Source organism: Vulpes vulpes, chromosome 12 (genome assembly GCF_048418805.1).
Source record: "Vulpes vulpes isolate BD-2025 chromosome 12, VulVul3, whole genome shotgun sequence".
NCBI lineage: Eukaryota > Metazoa > Chordata > Mammalia > Carnivora > Canidae > Vulpes > Vulpes vulpes.
The window spans coordinates 93,295,126-93,313,926 of NC_132791.1; the positions used below are offsets into that span (position 1 = coordinate 93,295,126).

The window sequence follows — 18,801 nt, forward strand, 5'->3', positions numbered from 1 at the left end:
CCAAAGGCAGGCGCCAAACCGCTGCGCCACCCAGGGATCCCTAGACTCCTGCTTCTTAACCAGTCCCCTTGCATTTGCTCTTGTTCCCCACTGATTCATTTCTCTCACTGCAGCCATGTGTCTTAGAAAGCATTGTCATGGTCATTCACCTGCTTAAAACTAATGATGGCCTCTCCCACTCAACAAAATCTATACTCATTGGCATGGCCAGTGAGGTCCTGTCTATGTCACATTTTATCTTCTGTCCCTGTGCACCTTGTTTACTTTCATCTAGTTACACTGGCTTTCTTGCTGATCTTCAAACATACCCAACCCCATTCCCACCTAGGCGCCTCTGCCCAACATGCTTTTTCCCCATATCCAATTAAGACTCCCTCCTTCACTTTCTTTAGCTCTCTGTTCAAGCATCACCCCCTCAGAGAGGCCTTCCCTGATCACTCAGTCTAAAATAGTTCCCTCACATTTGTGTTTAATGTCCCCTGACTGAAATATGAGCTCCATGAGGGCAGGACCCTCGTCCTTCTTACCCATTCTGTATTCTTAGTGCCTGGCATATGGGACTCATTGATTAGATGGGTGGATGCATGGATGGATGGATGGATGGATGGATGGATGGATGGATGGATAAATAGTTGGGTGGGTCGATGGATGGAAGAATATGCTGTAGTCTAGCACTCTGAATTTCTTCACACCTGATTTTTTTAAAAGTGTAATATGGAAGAACTGAGGGATTTCTTAATAATTTAATTCTGGCTCAGCGGTTAAGCGTCACCTTCAGCCCAGGGCGTGATCCTGGAGACCCGGGATCGAGTCCCACGTCAGGCTCCCTGCATGGAGCCTGCTTCCCTCTCTGCCTATGTCTCTGCCTCCCTCTCTCTCTCTCTCTGTCTCTCGTGAATAAATAAATAAATAAAATCTTTTAAAAAAATAACTTAATTCTGCATTTGGTAATGGATTGTTTAAGGATAGTACATCCTTAAACATTTAATAGTACATCCTTAAACATTTGAATGACAATGCCAGGCCTGGATACTCCATAGAGATGGCTGTCTATTTACTGACATCCTACCTATAGTAATATACTGTTCAAAGGGAAATGAATTCTCTACAACAACTATTGGAAACTAATGTTGAGTCATAATAGAGACTCCAACTAGAAAATTTTCAGTACTTCCCAATTCATTAACAAACCATTCAATCTATTAGGAGATACGACCATTGTCTGAGTCAGACAGAAGTGTCTGAGAACCATGAGAGATGGGATAACCGAGGTGGTGAGAGTATTCACTGTGAGTTCAGTTCTATCTTGACTACTTATTAATTAGGGAACCGTGGGTAAGTTACTTTGCTGCTCTGTACCTCAGTTTCCTTATCTGTAAAATAGGGGTGGTAAAAGTATCAAAACTTACCTCATAAGTTTGTTCTAAGGATTAAATGAGCTAACTTATGTAATATATTTACAACATAGCCTGACGTATAAGTGCCATATTTAATGTTTGTTTTTTAACAGTTTTATCATCATTAACATCATCACCATTGATTCTAGATGTCCATCTGGGAATTTATTCTTTGCAATCCATCCATAAAAATGTTGATAGATCATGATTGTAAATAGTTTAAGCTTCTTAAAGTGAAGTCCATAGCAGTTCCCCTCGGAGCACTTAGCTGGATTAGACTGCTTTCTATGATCTTAAAATACATATTAAAGCAAAAGAAATACTAGTTTTGTAAATCCTTAGATGGCACACCCATACAGCTGGTACCACAAATGATGTCACATTTCAGGAAGATCGGCTAATATATTCCATGGAATCAAAGGTACTTCTCAGGATGAAATGTTTTACTTCTAGCTCCCAGGCTGGTCTTTGATTCAGACCCAAATTAGAGAAAAACCTCGCCTTTCAAATAGGTCTTTGCTGAACCAATTTTGACAGCACTTAATGTACCAGCGTTATTTATTACCACATTTAGTAATTTTGGTGAAATTTCTCATTTCTCAAAACAAGTTTTGCTTACACCCTTTCAGAAGAATGTTATTGGTATGTGGGTAGGTTGTCTGGGGCCAGCCTCTTATCTAGAGCCCAGATTCAAAAAGTCTGAGTTCAGCGAAGTGACTTAGACTGCGTGCTTTTGTTTTGTTTTGTTTAATAAGCATGTATGGGTCTTGCTAAACCACAGAGCTACCCCCATCCAAGAACAATGCCGCACACATCATTTCCTGAAATAATGGAGTTGGAAGGCAATTATCTACTCCCAAAACAGGCTGAAACAACAGTTCCTGATATTCTTCTCAAATACTTTAACTTCCCAAGGAATCCGGAAAAAATAATTCCATGAGCCGGTGTTGTGAATGAAGGTATGACATTTCAGTTTCCTCCGCTGGAATCCAGTGACCAGCAGTAATGAATTACTACCCACTTGGCGTTACTAAGAGGGGCTCTGGCTGGGTAAGTTGTTTGTCTTTGCTTTGGGAACACCGCTCTGCGTTATTTAGCCTCTTTGTGAGATGGTGGCCTTGGGTCCTTTCTTGTCCACTTCTGGGAACCATCTCAGAGATTACCTGCAGCTTCTCGAACTATGCTTATTTATGGCATTGTTTTTCTTTTACTCCTGAAGAGAATTTGGGGCTCCTGTTTCAGGCTTTCCAAAAGAAATGTACACTTTCTAGAGAGCATTACTATCCATTTCATCAAAACCTGTTTTTGAGTAGTGTGAGAGCTTTTTGAACCCTGTGGGTCCTTTATCTTTAGTGCGGCTTGGTAGATATTCACAATAAGAACTGGCTTCTCTGTGATCCTTAACCATCTGGACATCACCGAGGTAGCCTCATCGTGTTCATGGCAAACAAGAGAAATGAAGACTTCTAATATTTAGACATTGCCTTCTGGAATTCTCATCTGAAGGAAAACTGGCATCATAAAGGATTTCATCACAGGTTTTCTTTGTGTCCTGAAAACCTGGGGACAGTCGTTTGGACTTTGAGCCTATACACTTTGGACTATGCCAACTATATACCTTTGGAAACTTCCAGAAGATTGCTTGTTTGAAATTTTATCTGAATACTGGCCTTTATATTGACACACTCCCCTGACGAAATAAGAGGTCTAATATATTGTATGTAAGTGTCACAAGGAGTGACATTTAGCAGAATGAAGAGAAACTCGCGACACGTTACATTACTTAGGGAGGTTGCGTACGCTGTCTCCGGAAGTTTTTCACAGTTGGGTAGACTAATTTCAGTCTGGCTGGTTTAGGTATTCATCCATCTTCTCCCTGGAAGCAGGGGTATTGATTTAGTGTCTCTTCATTATGATCCATCAGAATCAAATTGCTGGTCATGTTCTGTAGCGAAATATGTAACTTAGAAGTGTAGTGTGAAATTTTGCATTTGAAATGATTTATTTCTGATTGATTTAGAAATTGACCAGCTCTTCAGGAATAGTAGAAATAGCTATATTGAGGTTTTCTTCCTTTAAGATACCTTTCCATTTAGCCTGGCCCTTACTTGGCCAACCAGTATGGTTGGCAGCCTTCATCTAACTCCTCCTGTTGGTCCTGTGTCCACATGAAAGAATTCCTCACCCACTTGGTCTTGTCTTTTGACTCCCACTGACCCTTTTCAAGCCAAGAGACTCAAATTGAGAAACTGTAGCTGGAAATGGTCAATTAGAAATGGTAATAGATAAAATTAAGAACATCTAAAGAAGAGTCCATGACAACAACTAAAAACAAAAGTAGGGCCTGTGCCATCACACAGGACTTGATGGAAAGCAGACCTTGTGTGGATTGTGGTTAAAGTAGTCTTTCTGGGTGGAAGAGAGCCAGGCAGGAGGTCTTGGCACTTTGTTGCTTCTGTGGAGTGTGCCGGGCCAGGTTTTGGTGGTCTTAAGTCTAATTTAAGAACTTAGAATGGACTATGTCTGGAGCCTTAAATCAGTTGTCTTTGTTGTTTTGGCTGTGGTTTGTATCAGTGGAATCATTTTTGGCCTCTTATCTTGGCTCACTCCCAGGATTGGCTTAACACAATAGTTAGCCAATTCTACAAATTCCAGTTACTTTAATAGTCCTTATAATTACCTCAGAGGGAAATCACCAGCTATGAATAATTAACACGTCCATGAAGCCCTGAAATCCTAATTGCTGCCATACATATTTAAGGATGGGTGCTATTAATGTTTTCTAGTACCAACATGGATTCCTCAGTAGTACAGCGGTTCAGTAATAGAGTATAGCTTCCTAGATACCAAGAGTTTGTTAGCCTTCAACAACCAGGTACACCACAGAAAGAAAGTTAAGTTAGAATTTGTTCCTCGTTTTCAACTCATTGCTACCCAGGCTGGATAAATGATAAATTATGAATCTGTATTGACCATAATACTTTTGTATAAGCATTTTCTAAGATAGAATGCAATTGTTCTAAAGCAAGATCTATCTTAGTATCCAGGGGGCTGCATTGCTGGTGCAGCCAACATTTATCTAGTTCTTATGATGTATTTTGCAAAGCACAGGGGACGTAAATGAAGGTAAATAGGTTGCTACTGCCTAGAAAATATTTTAGATGGAAAAGCAAAAGCTAACCTAAATGAAATAGTTGGAACACAATTTAAAACTAAATTTTAGAACTCTTGGATTATACAGGAGGGAGAAATCACTGTAGGCTGGAATAGTTCATTCTTTATTCCAAGGAGGCTTCATGGACAAGACTGAATGTAAAAGATGAGTAGAATGTAACTGGACAGAAAAGAAAAGGGACACAAACCATTTTTTGAGCCTCTGGAATGCCAGATTGCTTGATAGTAGCTTCGTATACATTATCTCATTGATCTAGCAGGGTGGGCATTTATTCAGGATAGTGTTTTATATGGGAGGGTGTTAAGGATTGGACAGATTCAGCAGCTTTCTCAAGCTAATACGATATAGCTAGTGAGTTGGGAATCAGTAATGGCCAAGATCAGGGGCTCTGAGTTCCGGGCATTTTGGGATTGAATCCCGGCTCCTCTGCCAACTGGCTGTGCTTAATTTCTTTGTGCTTCAGCATTTTCAGCATTTTCACCTATAAACTGGGGGGAAGTAAGAATAGCTGCCTCATAAGTTTAATTTACGAGACAAAGAATCGAGCTGTTTCTGATGTACTGTATCCAGTCAACAAATGTTTAAATATATCTCTCTATATTTAAATAAATTAAATATATGTGTGTGTGTATGTGTGTGTGTATACACACATACACAGAGAGAGAGAGAGAGAGTGTTTGAGATTCTCATCTCTATCTTGTCTGACTCTGAACTCTACATACTTGGTATTATATCACCTTGCAAAGGGAGTACTTTGAAAATTCCACGCAGGGTATGAGCAAGCATTCTATGGCTAAAGAAAAGTGTAAAGTTGCCCACATGCCTGAAGGGTTGGGTTGATGAAGTAATGAAAGAGTGATGGGACAAATCATATGGAAGTGAGTTATAGAAGACCTTAGGAGCGAGATGCCACAGGGACCAGCAGAGCCAGCTCGTCTATGGACAGGAGAAGGGCAAGGTGAAAGTGTTGCTGTAAACCGTGTATGGGGTTGGGATGGATGGGGGGGTGCTGGAAGTCTGCTTGGGAAGCTGCCAAGTAAAGCACATGTTATGTGGTCCTGCATGGGGGCAAGTCACAGAAAGTCAAAAGAAAGGGCACATATGGGGGATGCCGGTCCTAGTGGCACCGCATTGCTCAGTGCACAACAGGACTAGTGGGCTCTCCATGCCGTCCTTGCTGCTGGTGGACCCTGCCCACTACTGGCGCTGCCCCACCATGGTTTCTCTGCTCTAGACCTTAAACTACCAAAGCTGCATTCAACTTTAACTAAAGATGACCTGTCTTGAGTAAAAGAAGAAAATCAATGATGTTCTATCCTAGATAAATCACAAAACAAAGTGAATGAGAAAAACCAGTCTACTGCAGAGTCCCTTAATAGTTTTTTGGCTTCAGCCAGCCTCATCCCATAAATCTCCCCTCTTCCTGCAGCCTGGACTGTGCCCCAAACATGTCCTGGCCTCCCCACTACTTCTGAGCTGCTGCCCCTTCCAGACCTCTGGAGACCTGTCCCCCAGGGACACCTACTGGCTGAGTGGCAGGAGGGGAGGGTGAGGGATGGGGTACTGTTTTAATGCCTACCTATAATTTACTGAAGATTTAGTAAATTGAATCAACACTTCTCACACTGACTTCACATTTTGAATTTCATAACCCATATGCCCCCCCCCTTTTTTTTTAACATTTTTACCCAGTGATATATGTCCACTTCGAATATAATAATGCCCAGTCTTCTTTCTTAGCAATGTGGGCTGGTGGTTATACCAGCTAGATCTTAACAGCAAGCTACACAGGTTAATATTTAAAAAAAAAAAAAAAAAGTGACACGTTAGCTGAATGGTTCCTAAGCAAATCCTTTGTTATTTCCTTTTAAGATTTTATTTATTTATTCATGAGAGACACACAGGAGAGGCAGAGACACACGCAGAGGGAGAAGCAGGCTCCCTGAGGGAAGCCCGATGTGGGACTCGATCCTGGGACCCCGGAATCACGCCCTGAGCCAGAGGCAGAAGCTCAACCACTGAGCCACCCAGGCGTCCCGCAAATCCTTTATTATTAAACTAAAAGCTATCATCTATAGGTATTGCTGATCTACTAGAGGAGCCTAAGTCTGGCCAATGATTAATAATTATTGTATGTTCAGCCAGGAGCTGGAATTAAAATCTACAAGAATTGTAATAATAATAATAGTAATAATTATATGAGCAAGTAGGAAAGTGTGTTGTGGTGACTAAGAATATGGAATTAGAACCAGGCAACCAGGGAGTCAAGTCCTCACCTTACTCCTCACCAGTTGGATAAACCTAGCACATTACTTTATCCTCCTTCCGCCGCAGCTTCCCTCATCTGATGGCTACAAGGACTAGAGGGGGTAATATTGTATAAAACAGTGTCTGGCACTTTAGGGGCACCTGGCTGCACAGTCCGTTAAGCATCCGACTCTTGGTTTTGGCTCAGGTCATGATCTCGGGGTCCTGGGATGGAGCCCCGAGCTGGGCTCCACACTCAGCAGGGAGTCAGCTTGAAATTCTCTCCCTCACTCCCTCTGCCCCTCCCACTTGCTACACACTCTGGCTCTCTCTCTCTCAAATAAATAATAAAATAAATCTTCAAATAAAACAGTATCTGGCACTTTAGCAATGCTCAGGAAATATTTCTTTGGATTTTTGTTTCTTCTTAGTATGTGTTAGTACTTAAAGTTCATCTCACATTATACTTTACGAAAGAAAAAAAAAAAACTTGCTCACCTACTTGTTTTATTTGAACCTGTCAGTCCTGTGAAACAGCCGGGAAGGTGTAAGTCTTCTCATGTGATGTCAAGAACTGAAGTTCAAAGAGAGGTTAAGTGACTTAACTAAAGTTAATTAATGGCAAACCCAGGACTCAAAATCTGGTGCTCGTTCCTCTGGGTTTTTCAGTTGAGCAGGGAGCCCTGGCTTTCATGACTGTAAGAGCCAGGCCCTGATTCCAGTAATTTCCAAGTGCCAGTCCACAGGCAGTGATGATACGAGACCGAGTTTCGCTGCCTGCGCCATTCAGATCCTTGGGTCAGACGACTGAAATGAGAAAATGAGGGTCAGTGTAGGGACTTTTAAACAGAGTTAATTGTACTCAGTTTAAGGACTCTGCTTTTTACTCTAAAGCTGCATCTTTCCTACTTTTCGATGTTAAAATATTCTTACAAGGGACACCTGATGGCTCAGCAGTTGAGCATCTACTTTGGCCCAGGACGTGACCCTGGGGACCTGGGATCGAGTCCCACGTCAGGCTCCCTGCATGGAGCCTGCTTCTCCCTCTGCCTGTGTCTCTGCCTGTGTGTCTCTCATGAGTAAATAAAATCTTTAAAAAATATATTCTTACAAAATAATAGCAGAGCGTAAGTTATTCTTTTATGAACATCTCTGCCTGATGTCATAGAACTTGGACAAAACCACATTGGGCCAAAGATTTTGTTTTTGAAATGTTTTCTAATCGTGTGGATTTTAAGAAACAAAACAGATGAACATAGGGGACGGGAAGGAAAAACAGATAAGATAAAAACAGAGGGAGGCAAGCCATGAGAGAGACTCTTAACTCTAGGAAACAAACAGGGTTGCTGGAGGGGAGGTGGGGGGGATGGGGTAACTGGGTGACGGGCATTAAGGAGGGCACTTGATAAGAGCACTGGGTGTTGTGTGCAACTGATGAATCACTAAATTCCACCCTTGAAGCTAATAATACACTATAAATTAACTAAACTGAGTTTAAAGAAAAAAGTTTTAAGAAACTAATCCAAAATTTGAGAAGCCATTCTAGCTCTAGTGTGATTTCATTATTTTATGTCTTAATAGTTCTAAGTTTGCAGTGTTATCTAGTATATCCACATTAGGCCTTAAAATCAGGCACTTGGACTTGTGTGCAGTTTTACTTCTATGTCTTTCTCTCTTTTTTTTTTTTTTTTTTTATTATGTAGGTTACTGATTCCTAGCCTTTTGGCAGAAGTAGATCATTTTAGGAATCTAATGAAAATTGTGGATTCCTCTCTCCACCTCCACCCCTCAAAAGCACACACACACACAATTACTGGTACAGATTGAACAGTTCACAAACTTGGTGGTACTAAAACCCAGGAACCTCTAGGTGGCTCTAGTTGTTTGTTCCTGTAACCCATTTTATTTGTTTCATCTTTCATTTTACTTCTTTTTCTCTATCAAGTAATAGAGCTTTCTCAAGTGAGATTGGTTTTACCAGAGTAGAATGTTCGGTGTCAGGACTCAGTGTTTATTTGGAGGCTCCTACACCGTGTGTGATTTTTCAGGTAGAACTAGCATTTGATGGAAGATTGTGGGAGATGAGGACTCTTAGGTAGAGTTGGTAAGAGTAGAAATTAATGTAACATCTTTGGAGGGCAATCTGGGAATATTTAGAACATGTCAAATACACATACTCATATTTGTATATTAAGGCATATATACAAAGATCTTTGTTGGGGCTTTTCATATGTGAGCAAACCACTGGGAACACGTAAATATCCATCAATTTGGAACTTATTGTTAAATAAATTATTCATATTCAAATTAGTATACGTTGCAGCCATGAAGAAAAGATAATGTCACAGACAAAATGGAATGATTTCCAAGATATGTGAAAATGCATTTTAAAAAAAAGGAAAAGCAAGAATCTATGGGTTTGGATATCTCTGCAGTATACTCTAGCAGCTGGTGGGATCCTACTGCCTTGGGGTGGGGATTGGAAAGCCAAGGGTCTGCAATGGGAGAGATAACTAGCTTTTTTCATTTATTGTAATGCCTAAAGATTTTAATTAGGTCCATGTATTATTCCATTTTTTTAATGGCAGCTTTAAAAAATTAATTCCCTTTTTTAAGGTAAAAAAACTGGATTACTATGCACCATGAGAAAAAGAGGTTAGCGTCTATTTAGGTTAAGTTGCCTAGAGGAAAAGGGATAAGAAGTGCCTGGGTGGCTCGGTCGGTGAGGCGTCCAACCCTTGGTTCTGGTTCAGGTCATGGTCTCAGGTGGTGAGCCCCAGAGTTGAATCATTGCCTCCTGGCTCCATGCTTAACAGGGAGTCAGCTGCAGATTCTCTCCCTCTGCCCCTCCCCGCACCCATGTGCTCTCCCTCTCAAATAAATACATAAATCTTTAAAAAAAAAAAAAAGAAAGAAAGAAAGAAAGATGATGCAAGATAAACAGACCTTTCTTTTGGCCTCGTTCTCTAATGTGGGAACCAGGGGGCACCTGATAGCGCTAAGAACTGGCAAATGAATAAATCAAAGGAAATGGCTGTTCACACGGCATGTGGCCAGGCTAAGGAATTTACCACCACAGGCAGTCATGGAGTCAAATATTGTGGCTGGAGCTTTTTTTTGGGGGGGAAGTCTGGTCACTTATGTCCAGTCATAACATTTGTGGTTATGCAAGAAAAGATAAGGATAATCAAATCTGATGGTGCAGGATGTAAGCTGATCATTACAAAGGAAGGAGTTTCTCCCCAGCCTCTTTTTTGGCTTCTTCCAATGCCTCAGAATAACATTACACAATTAGCTAGGTTCACTTTGAAGAATTGACAGTACTTCCTCTGAATCATTAGGTATTATCCATGGCCAAGGGAAGGATTCCAGACCTGACAGGGCAGCAAAGCTCATAACTCTTTTTTTTTTTTTTTTTTTTTTTTTGCACCCAGAGTGATGGCCCCTTGAGTTCAGAGTTAAGCATTTTGGCAGGGCAGCCCTCCCGCTGTTGTTCTGCTCCTGACATTCCCAGGAAAGAACATGTTCAAAGGGAATTAATGGGTTTCAGTTCTTCTCCTGCGGAGCTGGCAATCTCCTATAAACAGCCAACGCTAGATTATTGAGGGAGGGACTGAATAGATACTCAGGAAATAATTCATGCTTTTTTTTCTCTTTCTTTTTCCTTCTTTGGCTACAACTTGTAATGAGTCCCTCCACCAGGGGGTAGACAGAAGACATAAACTAGCGCCTACCAATCTCATTTAGCCGCAGTTACAGGTTTGACATTGTTACTGGTCTCATTTATCCACATGATGCAAGAAATACTGCACCCTTCCGTGTACATCTGTCTTGCGTTTTAAGATTAACAGTAGAATGTATCAAATTGACTTGGATTTTGAGCAAGTAAATGGAGTGTAGAAAAGCATACTATGGCAATGTGAGCAAGAGAAGTTGCGCTTAGCAAAATCACTGCAGAATGACTCCATGCTGTGCCTTTCGTGTGATCAGGTCAAGGGCAGACCCTTACGTCTCATCACGTGAATAAAAGGACCCTCTTGTTCAGTGGGATTTCTCTCATATTATGGAATCCAATAGTAGGCAGACAGGCCAATTGTTCAATTGCAGGATGAATGTGCATCCTTATTTCGGTGCTTTGCTTTGAAGGGGCCTTTTCCATCAACCAGCGCCTGGAAGACCTGGAGACGACACAGTTAGTGACCCCAGGCCCATCTGGTGGCTGGACACAGGGGCGCGGCATCTTGCATACCCCACAGACATAGTTCGAACAGTTGGTCATCCAAACACCCAAAGCCAGGAGAAAGTGTATCTCCATCTTTATTGTTTGACGTAATTACATGCTAGAAAGTTCCAAGTGAACTTAAAAACAAAACAAAACAAAAAAACACCTCTCATTCCATTGAATTATAATTCCTTTTTTTACCCCCCCAAATCCATTGACACTTGCAACCTTTTTAAGAGACCCATTCCATTTACTGTTTGCGGTGATGGAAATGTGCTGTATCTGTGCTGTCCAGTGTGGTAGCCGTTAACTCCACATGACTACTGAACACTCAGGATGTGGCCAGTGGAACTGAGGAACTGAATGCTTAGTATGATTTGGCTAATGATTTGGCTAATTAACTTGTGAGCAATAACGCCATCTGAACTTCAGCACTCCCTATGTCCCCGTCCGATTTTGATATTAAAAAGGTGACAGCCTTTTTCTTCCTTCCTGAGCAGATCTTTGACTCCCTTTTCTGTCATTAGGATTTAAAAGCAAAACTAAGATGTCATTTTGCTGTTTTCGCACGGTTTTAGTGAAAGCGATGCAGGCTTGTCACTGCATAAAGGCCCCAGTTGTTACTCAGATTCTGTCCTGAGACCTGCGCTTATACCTAGTACCTGAACAGCCATCTCAATGAACAGCCTTAGGGGGGCCTCTTTTTCTAAATGGAATAACCATGAGCGAAAATCTAGGAATCCAGTGTTTGCATAACCAAGAGCAACATGGGGTACTAGGAAATTCCATCAGTAAGCCAAGCAACTTCTTGGCAGCAGGGACCATGTCTTTTATCTGTTTCCTTAGTTCCTAGCATAAATTTTAATAAGTGTTTCTCAAATGAGTGAAATAGTATGTGAAGGGATAAATTAATAGGACTCCGAAGCAATGCTGGTAACAGAACACTGAAGAAGGTATCTTCATTAGCAGATACATTACGGAAACACCCGGTACGACCAGTAATACCCTGCACTTACAGAGCAACTCCTATAAAGACACTGCCAACCCATCTAGGACTACGGTTGAGGCCTGTACAGAAGAAGTGGTTCCTCCATTTATAAAATCTCTGAATCCAGAAAAAAATTTCCATTTCCCACAACATTTTTCCTTCTGTTTGGATTTAGTTTTTACGATGGCCTTTAGCCCTTCCTGGCCATCCCTTCCCTTCTGGACCTGCTTTCCACCAGGGCACTGACAGAGGTGCACAGTCAGCCGCCTCCCTTCCCTTACTCCTGCCCCCTTTACCATCATCATGGTTCACTATGTGAAAATACTTTGTAAACTGAAACACTTAAAAAACAAGAGCCTCACCTTTCTACCTTAAGATGCTTTCACAGGGTAACCTCCACTTTTCCTAGTCCCCTGTCCACTTTTTTCATTGTTCTCATTGAAACAGTCCATCAGCTTCTTTCTTTGATAACTCACTCCTGCTGTTACAGCTCCCCCCCCCCCCTTTTAGGTTGTATCTGATGAGACTTGTATGTGCTACCATTTCAAGGGCTTTAGCCTCATTTCCTTCTCGGTATGAAAGCATACTTGAGACCCCAGCTCATGTTGGTTTTCTCCAACAGCAAAAGTGGTGTGTTATGGAAAAAACTCAGCACTCTAAGTGTCATTAACTGATACAAGAATTTACTTGTGTCATTAGCTCGTTGTATGATAAACTCTACTTCAATTTTTAAAAATGTAAAAATAAACAGAATAGAATACCAAATGATGTTAATAAATAGAGAGAGGGCGGCACCGGAGTGGCTCAGTCGGTTAAGCATCTGCCGTCAGCTCAGGTATGATCCCATGGTTCTGGGATCAAGCCCACATCGGGCTCCCTGCTCAGTGGGGAGTCCGCTTCTCCCTCTGCCTCTGCCTCTGCTCATGCTCTCTCCTTGTCTCTCAAGTGAATAAGTAAAATCTTTGTTTTTTTTTTAAGATTTTATTTATTTATTCATAGAGATGCAGAGAGAGAGAGGCAGAGACACAGGCAGAGGGAGAAGCAGGCTCCATGCAGAGAGAGCCTGACGTGGGACTCGATCCAGGGTCTCCAGATCACGCCCTGGGCTGCAGGCAGCGCTAAACCGCTGCGCCACTGGGGCTGCCCAAGTAAAATCTTTGAAAAAAAATTTAAATACTAAAAGATTTTTTTAGATTCTCAGCAATAATCAGGAGTGTTTAAGTGAAATTACTCCAAGGTCCCTTGCATTTAGAAGTAAAAGTATGAATGATATTAGCTTTTCTAAAAAAAGATTTTATTTATTTATTTATTTATTATAAATGTAATCTCTACTCCAAGTATGGGACTGAAACTCACAACCCCAAGATTAAGAGTCTTGTGCTCTACCGACTGAGCCAGCCAGGCACCCTGATAATTAGCTTTTGACATTCAGTAATGCCTGTTTGGTAATCTCTCCAACAAAAATTGTAGAAGATTGAAAACTGCCAAGTTAATGGAAGAAAATTATCTTAAAATATTGAGTCAATTCTAAAGAAGGCAAAAAAGAAGAGGGCAAAAAAAGGACCTAGATCAGGCGAGATGAACATAAATCTGATAGGAAGATGGTAGATTTTGAGACAAATATATATCACAAAATACATTTTATATATATAGTGACAAAATTCTTTTCTTAATATATAAGCATTGATAGGCGAGTTTATTTTTAAAAACTATGATTTTGCAAGAGACACACTGAATTATGAGAACACAGAAACGGTTGAAAGCAAACGAATAGAGATAGATAGGGAAAGGTATATTGTGGAAACACTAACCAAAAAAAAAAACCTAGTGATTAAATTAACACCAGAGAAAGGATACAGAGCAAAAGATATTCCAAGAGATAAAGAGAAATATTTCAGAATGATAAAATATTTAATTCACCAACAAAGTATAATAATTCTAAATTTCCAGTTAATAATGTAACTGCCTTAATAATGGACAAAAAAGGCACTTAAAAACCAGTAAAACAAAAGATTTGAACAAGACCATTAACAAGCTTGATCAGATTGGTGTCCATAGGACAGAGACCTATTGCTGCACAATATGCAGCATATATATTATTCTTAAATACACAGGAGTATTTATGAAAAGTGACTCCATGTTGGGCCATAAAACAAGTTTCAACAGATTTCAAAATATGAAGATAATACACGCTGTGTTCTGACAACTTAGAATAAAGCTGCAAATTAATAAGAAAAGTATTACCAGAAATAAACATTATTTCTAAATAAGCCCAGGGTCAAAGGGAAAAATCACAGTGGAAGTCAGAAAAATACTGAAAACTGAAAGAGAATTTATGAAATTGAAACTTTGGGGATGCAAGTAAAGCCATGCTTAAAGGAAAATTTGGGGCAGCCTGGGTGGCTCAATGGTTTAGTGCCGCCTTCAGCCCAGGTTGTGATCCTGGAGACCCGGGATCGAATCCCACGCCTGTGCCCTTCATGGACCCTGCTTCTCCCTCTGCCTGTGCTCTGCCTCTCTCTGTGTGTGTCTCTCATGAATAAATAAATAAAATATTTAGAAAAAAGAAAAAGACAAAGGAAAATTGATGGTTGAAAATTTTAAACTGTGAATTTAAATTTCAATTTACCCAAAATTATAAAATAGTAAATTTACAAAAATAATTTGAATTTACAGAAAAATCACATATGGAAAGGAAATATTAAAAAATCAGTTTTTCTAAGCACTCATCTCTAGAAGTTCAAGAAAAACAGCAAATTAAACCTAAAGAAAGTAGAAATAAGAGGGTGTGCCTGAGTGGCTCAGGGTAAGGATCTGCCTTTGGCTCAGGTTGTGATCCTGAAGTCTTGGTATGGGAGCCCCTGCTCAGCGGGGAGTCTGGTTGTCTCCCTCTCCCTCTGCCCTTCCTCCACCTCTCTCTGTCTAAAACAATAAATAAATCTTTAAAAAAAAGAGAGTAGAAATAAGGAATAAATAGATGAGAGGTATTAAAACAGAAAATAGGAATAGAGAGGATCTTTGAGCTAAAAGTTGTATATTTGACAAGACTAAAGAAATGATGCAAGACCAGTTGTAAGAGCATGATTTCTAACAGTCCCCAATTGGAAAGAACCCAAATGTCTATTAGCAGCAGAATGGATAAATAAGTTGTGGTGTGTTCATACAATGCAACACTCTACAGATGCCCAGGAACTAACCCAGCTACAGACAATAATGTGGATGCATCTCACAAATGTAATGCGGAGTGAAACCAGCTAGATGCAAAATTATATATACTATATGATTCCATTTACACAGTGGTCAAAATAGTACAACTAGTAGTACCTGGTTATCCTTGGGGAAGTGAGAGAATGTAGGATTGGGAGGGAGCGGGCTCAAGGGGGGACTTCAGAGGTGCCAATAATTTTCTACTTCTCCACCTAGGTGACAGTCACTCAGGAATATTCTCTGGATTATTCGTTGAGTTGTACACCTTTTTTAAAAAGATCCAAACCCATGATTATGTTTATTCAAAATAGGATTTGTTATCTAACTGAACTGTGGGTTAAATGCTAGAATCGGAAAGGTGACTCAGAGGTAGTGTCTGTCTGGCTTCCAGGAATTCAACGGAGCTGTGGACCACGACTTAGAGACAGATCGCTGTGACATGGTGATGTGCTGAGTGCCATCAGGATCAATACACAGACTAGGACCCGTCTTGCCTCGTGGAAATGGGATTGGTTTCCCAAGGAGTCAGCAAATGAATTGGGTCTTAAAGTAGGATTGGCCTCAGAACGAATGAAGAAGTGGCCAGGGATGCTGAGGTAGAAAATTCATGAACAGAGGCAAAGTGTAAAGGTGCAGGCGTGTTCATTCAGCTACTGAAATTTAAAAAAATGATTAGAAAAACCAATACTTATTAAATTTTGCATTAGTGCCAAAGGCTGATAATAAGAGAGAATGGTCTGCTGCCCGGAGACGTGTAAGTAAAAATAGAACCGAGGGAGAAGTCGTCTTTGTTAATCTCAAACTCCACACGTGGATCTTAGCTTCTGTAGAGTGGATTTATTTTATATGTTTGGTAGTAGCCACGCACTGATAGGGCTAAATATTGAAATTAAAAAGTGTGTGTTTCTTTAGGGAAGAGGTGAGTGCTTCTGTGCACCGGCCTGTTCACACTCTGCTCTCCAGAAGCTTCCTGAAGCAAGAAACTTGTCTCCTCCAGGGCTTTATGGTTTTCTGTGCTGCCCCTGTCATCCCCACCTGCCAGCCAGCACAGACCCCAGATGATTTTCCAAGTGGAGGTTTTGAAGACACACCGAGGTCCTATTTGTGTGTGTGTGTGTGTGTGTGTGTGTGTGTGTCGCATGCTTGACACAGGGCCCTGTAGTCCTTGTCCCTCAGACTCACATGGCCACCCCCTTGCCTACCACGGTGGCTGGCACCCCACGTGGGGGCCCAACAAAAGTTTGCCAAAACTGCATTAGATAAAAGCCCAGGTGGTGGGTGGCCCTCAGGGTGCAGCTGCGGCCTCAGGGATGCTTAGCTCTCGCTCCCCTTGGGGTGGGGACCCTTTACCATGCCAGTGAAGAAGACTTTGGAGTGTGAAAAGTGGTGTTAATAAAACATATGAAAAACAAACAAACAAAAAAACATACGGCAGAGGAGGGCCTCCTGGGTGGCTCAGTGGGTTAAGCGTCTGCCTAGGGCTCAGGTGCTGATCCCGGGCTCCTGGGATGGAGCCGATCCAGGCTCCCTGCTCAGCGGGGCGTCTGCATCTCCTCCCCCTCTTTCCCTCCCCGACCTTCTTAAATCAATGAATGAATCAATCAATCAACTTAATTAACAAAAATACATATGCCAGGATTTTCTGGCGGAAACCAAGAGATCTGGTCAGCCCTCCTGCTTCCCTTAGCACAGGATTACTGCGGGATGTGCCTGTGCCCCCCCCCCCCCGGGAGTCCCGTGTCCCCTGTGCGCCCGATCCCAGGGGACCTCAGAGTGTCCGTTCAGGATCTCGGGGAGGAGGGTGGCCCTGGGGACCCCAGCGGACCTCCTCCCCCACCCCGGGTTTCCGGACAGCCCCGTGCCACTCGGGACCCGCCACACTCTTCGGGCTGACCTCGCGTCTCTGTGAGCCCCGGGGTCCTACCCAGGGGCCGGGCGCCGTGGGCGGGACCCCTCCCCCTCCCCCCCGCCGCCCCTCCCCCTCCCCCCCTCCCCCCGCCGCCCCTCCCCCCGCCTCTCCGTCCGCCCGCGGGCACCGGGGCTGGCGGCCGGGCCGTGAGCTCGGGACTCAGCAGGTGTCCCGGGAGCCGGGCGCTTCCTCGGATCCGGAGCCTCACAAGAGGCAGAGGAGGGCAGCCGGGGCCCGGCGGTTAGCGCCGCCTGCAGCCCGGGGCCTGACCCGGGGTCCTGGGATCGAGTCCCGCGTCGGGCTCCCTGCGTGGAGCCCGCTTCTCCCCCTGCCTGGGTCTCTGCCTCTCTCTCTCTCTCTCTCTCTGTGTCTTTCATGAATAAATAAATAAAATCTTAAAAGAAAAAACCAAAAGGCAGAGGAATGACGTTGGCACGGGTCTGCAGTCCGAGGGAGCAGGCCCCCCCGCCCCGAAGAGTCCCCCCGGGGCTGTGTGAGCCGGAGCGCGGCGGGGCAGGTGTGGGCCGCGCAGGCGCAGGAGGGCCGCGGGCCCAGGTACGCGCAGGTGCTCTGCGGCCCGGGCTCCGCTGCGGGAGCCGGAGCGGGAGCGGGCGGACCCCACCCCCCCCCCCGGGACCCGCCGGGGCCCTGCGCGGTGGGAGCGGCGGGTCGCCCAGCGGAGCCTGCCCGCCAGGCCGAGAGCGCGCGGGATGGGCCGGGCGGGGGCGCTCCCGCTTCCCGGATGGCCCGGAGGACCGGCTCTGGCCCTGGCGGGGGGGGGGGGGGGGGGGGGGGGGGCGTTGATTTAAAAAAAAAAAAGATTAATTAATTAATTTACTCCTGAGAGACCCAGGCAGAGGGAGAAGCAGGCTCCCTGCAGGGAGCCCGACGTGGGACTCGATCCTGGACCCTGGGGTCACGCCCTGGGACGAAGGCAGACGCTCAACCACTGAGCCCCAGAGGTGCCCCCAGAGATGTGTTAAAAAAAAAAAAAAGAGGGGATCCCTGGGTGGCGCAGTGGTTCGGCGCTTGCCTTTGGCCCAGGGCGCGATCCTGGAGACCCGGGATCGAATCCCACATCGGGCTCCCTGCATGGAGCCTGCTTCTCCCTCTGCCTGTGTCTCTGCCTCTCTCTCTCTCTCTCTGTGACTATCATAAATAAATAAAAAAATTATTAAAAAAATTTAAAAAAGAAAAAAGAAAAATGGCTCTGGTTAGCGCCACCTTCAGCCCAGGGCGTGACCCCGGGGTCCGGGGATCGAGTCCCGAGTCGGGCTCCCTGCATGGACCCTGCTTCTCCCTCTGCCTGGGTCTCTGCCTCTCTCTCTCTCTCTCTCTCTCTCTCTGTCTCCCATGAATAAATAAATAAAATTTTTAAAAACAGAGAGAGTGGGGGATCCCTGGGTGGCTCAGCAGTTAGCACCTGCCTCCAACCCAGGGTGTGATCCTGGAGTCTTGGTATCGAGTCCCACGTCGGGCTCCCTGCATGGAGCCTGCTTCTCCCTCTGCCTATGTCTCTGCCTCTCTCTTTCTGTGTCTCTCATGAATAAATAAAATCTTCAAAAAAAAAAAAAATGAATGCAAGCCAATCATCTTGGAGAGAGAATCTGTCCATGTGCAGTTGCTCTGGTTAAAGAAAAAAAAACACCACACGAT

The 18,801-nt window shown here is 43.5% G+C and overlaps 1 protein-coding gene across 3 annotated transcripts in view; it reads left to right on the forward strand.

Annotated features, from left to right (window-relative positions):
• The window catches only part of TXNDC5 (thioredoxin domain containing 5), a 167,475-nt gene that overhangs the window by 58,805 nt on the left and 89,869 nt on the right, over positions 1-18,801 (forward strand). The window contains exon 1 of one of the 3 annotated variants that reach the window (XM_072729170.1): positions 2,374-2,447. The exons of the other annotated variants lie outside the window; for them this stretch is intronic. The gene's annotated coding sequence lies outside the window, so the exon portion shown is untranslated. Of the gene's footprint in view, positions 1-2,373; positions 2,448-18,801 lie in introns of those variants that run through there. 3 annotated transcript variants of the gene reach the window in all.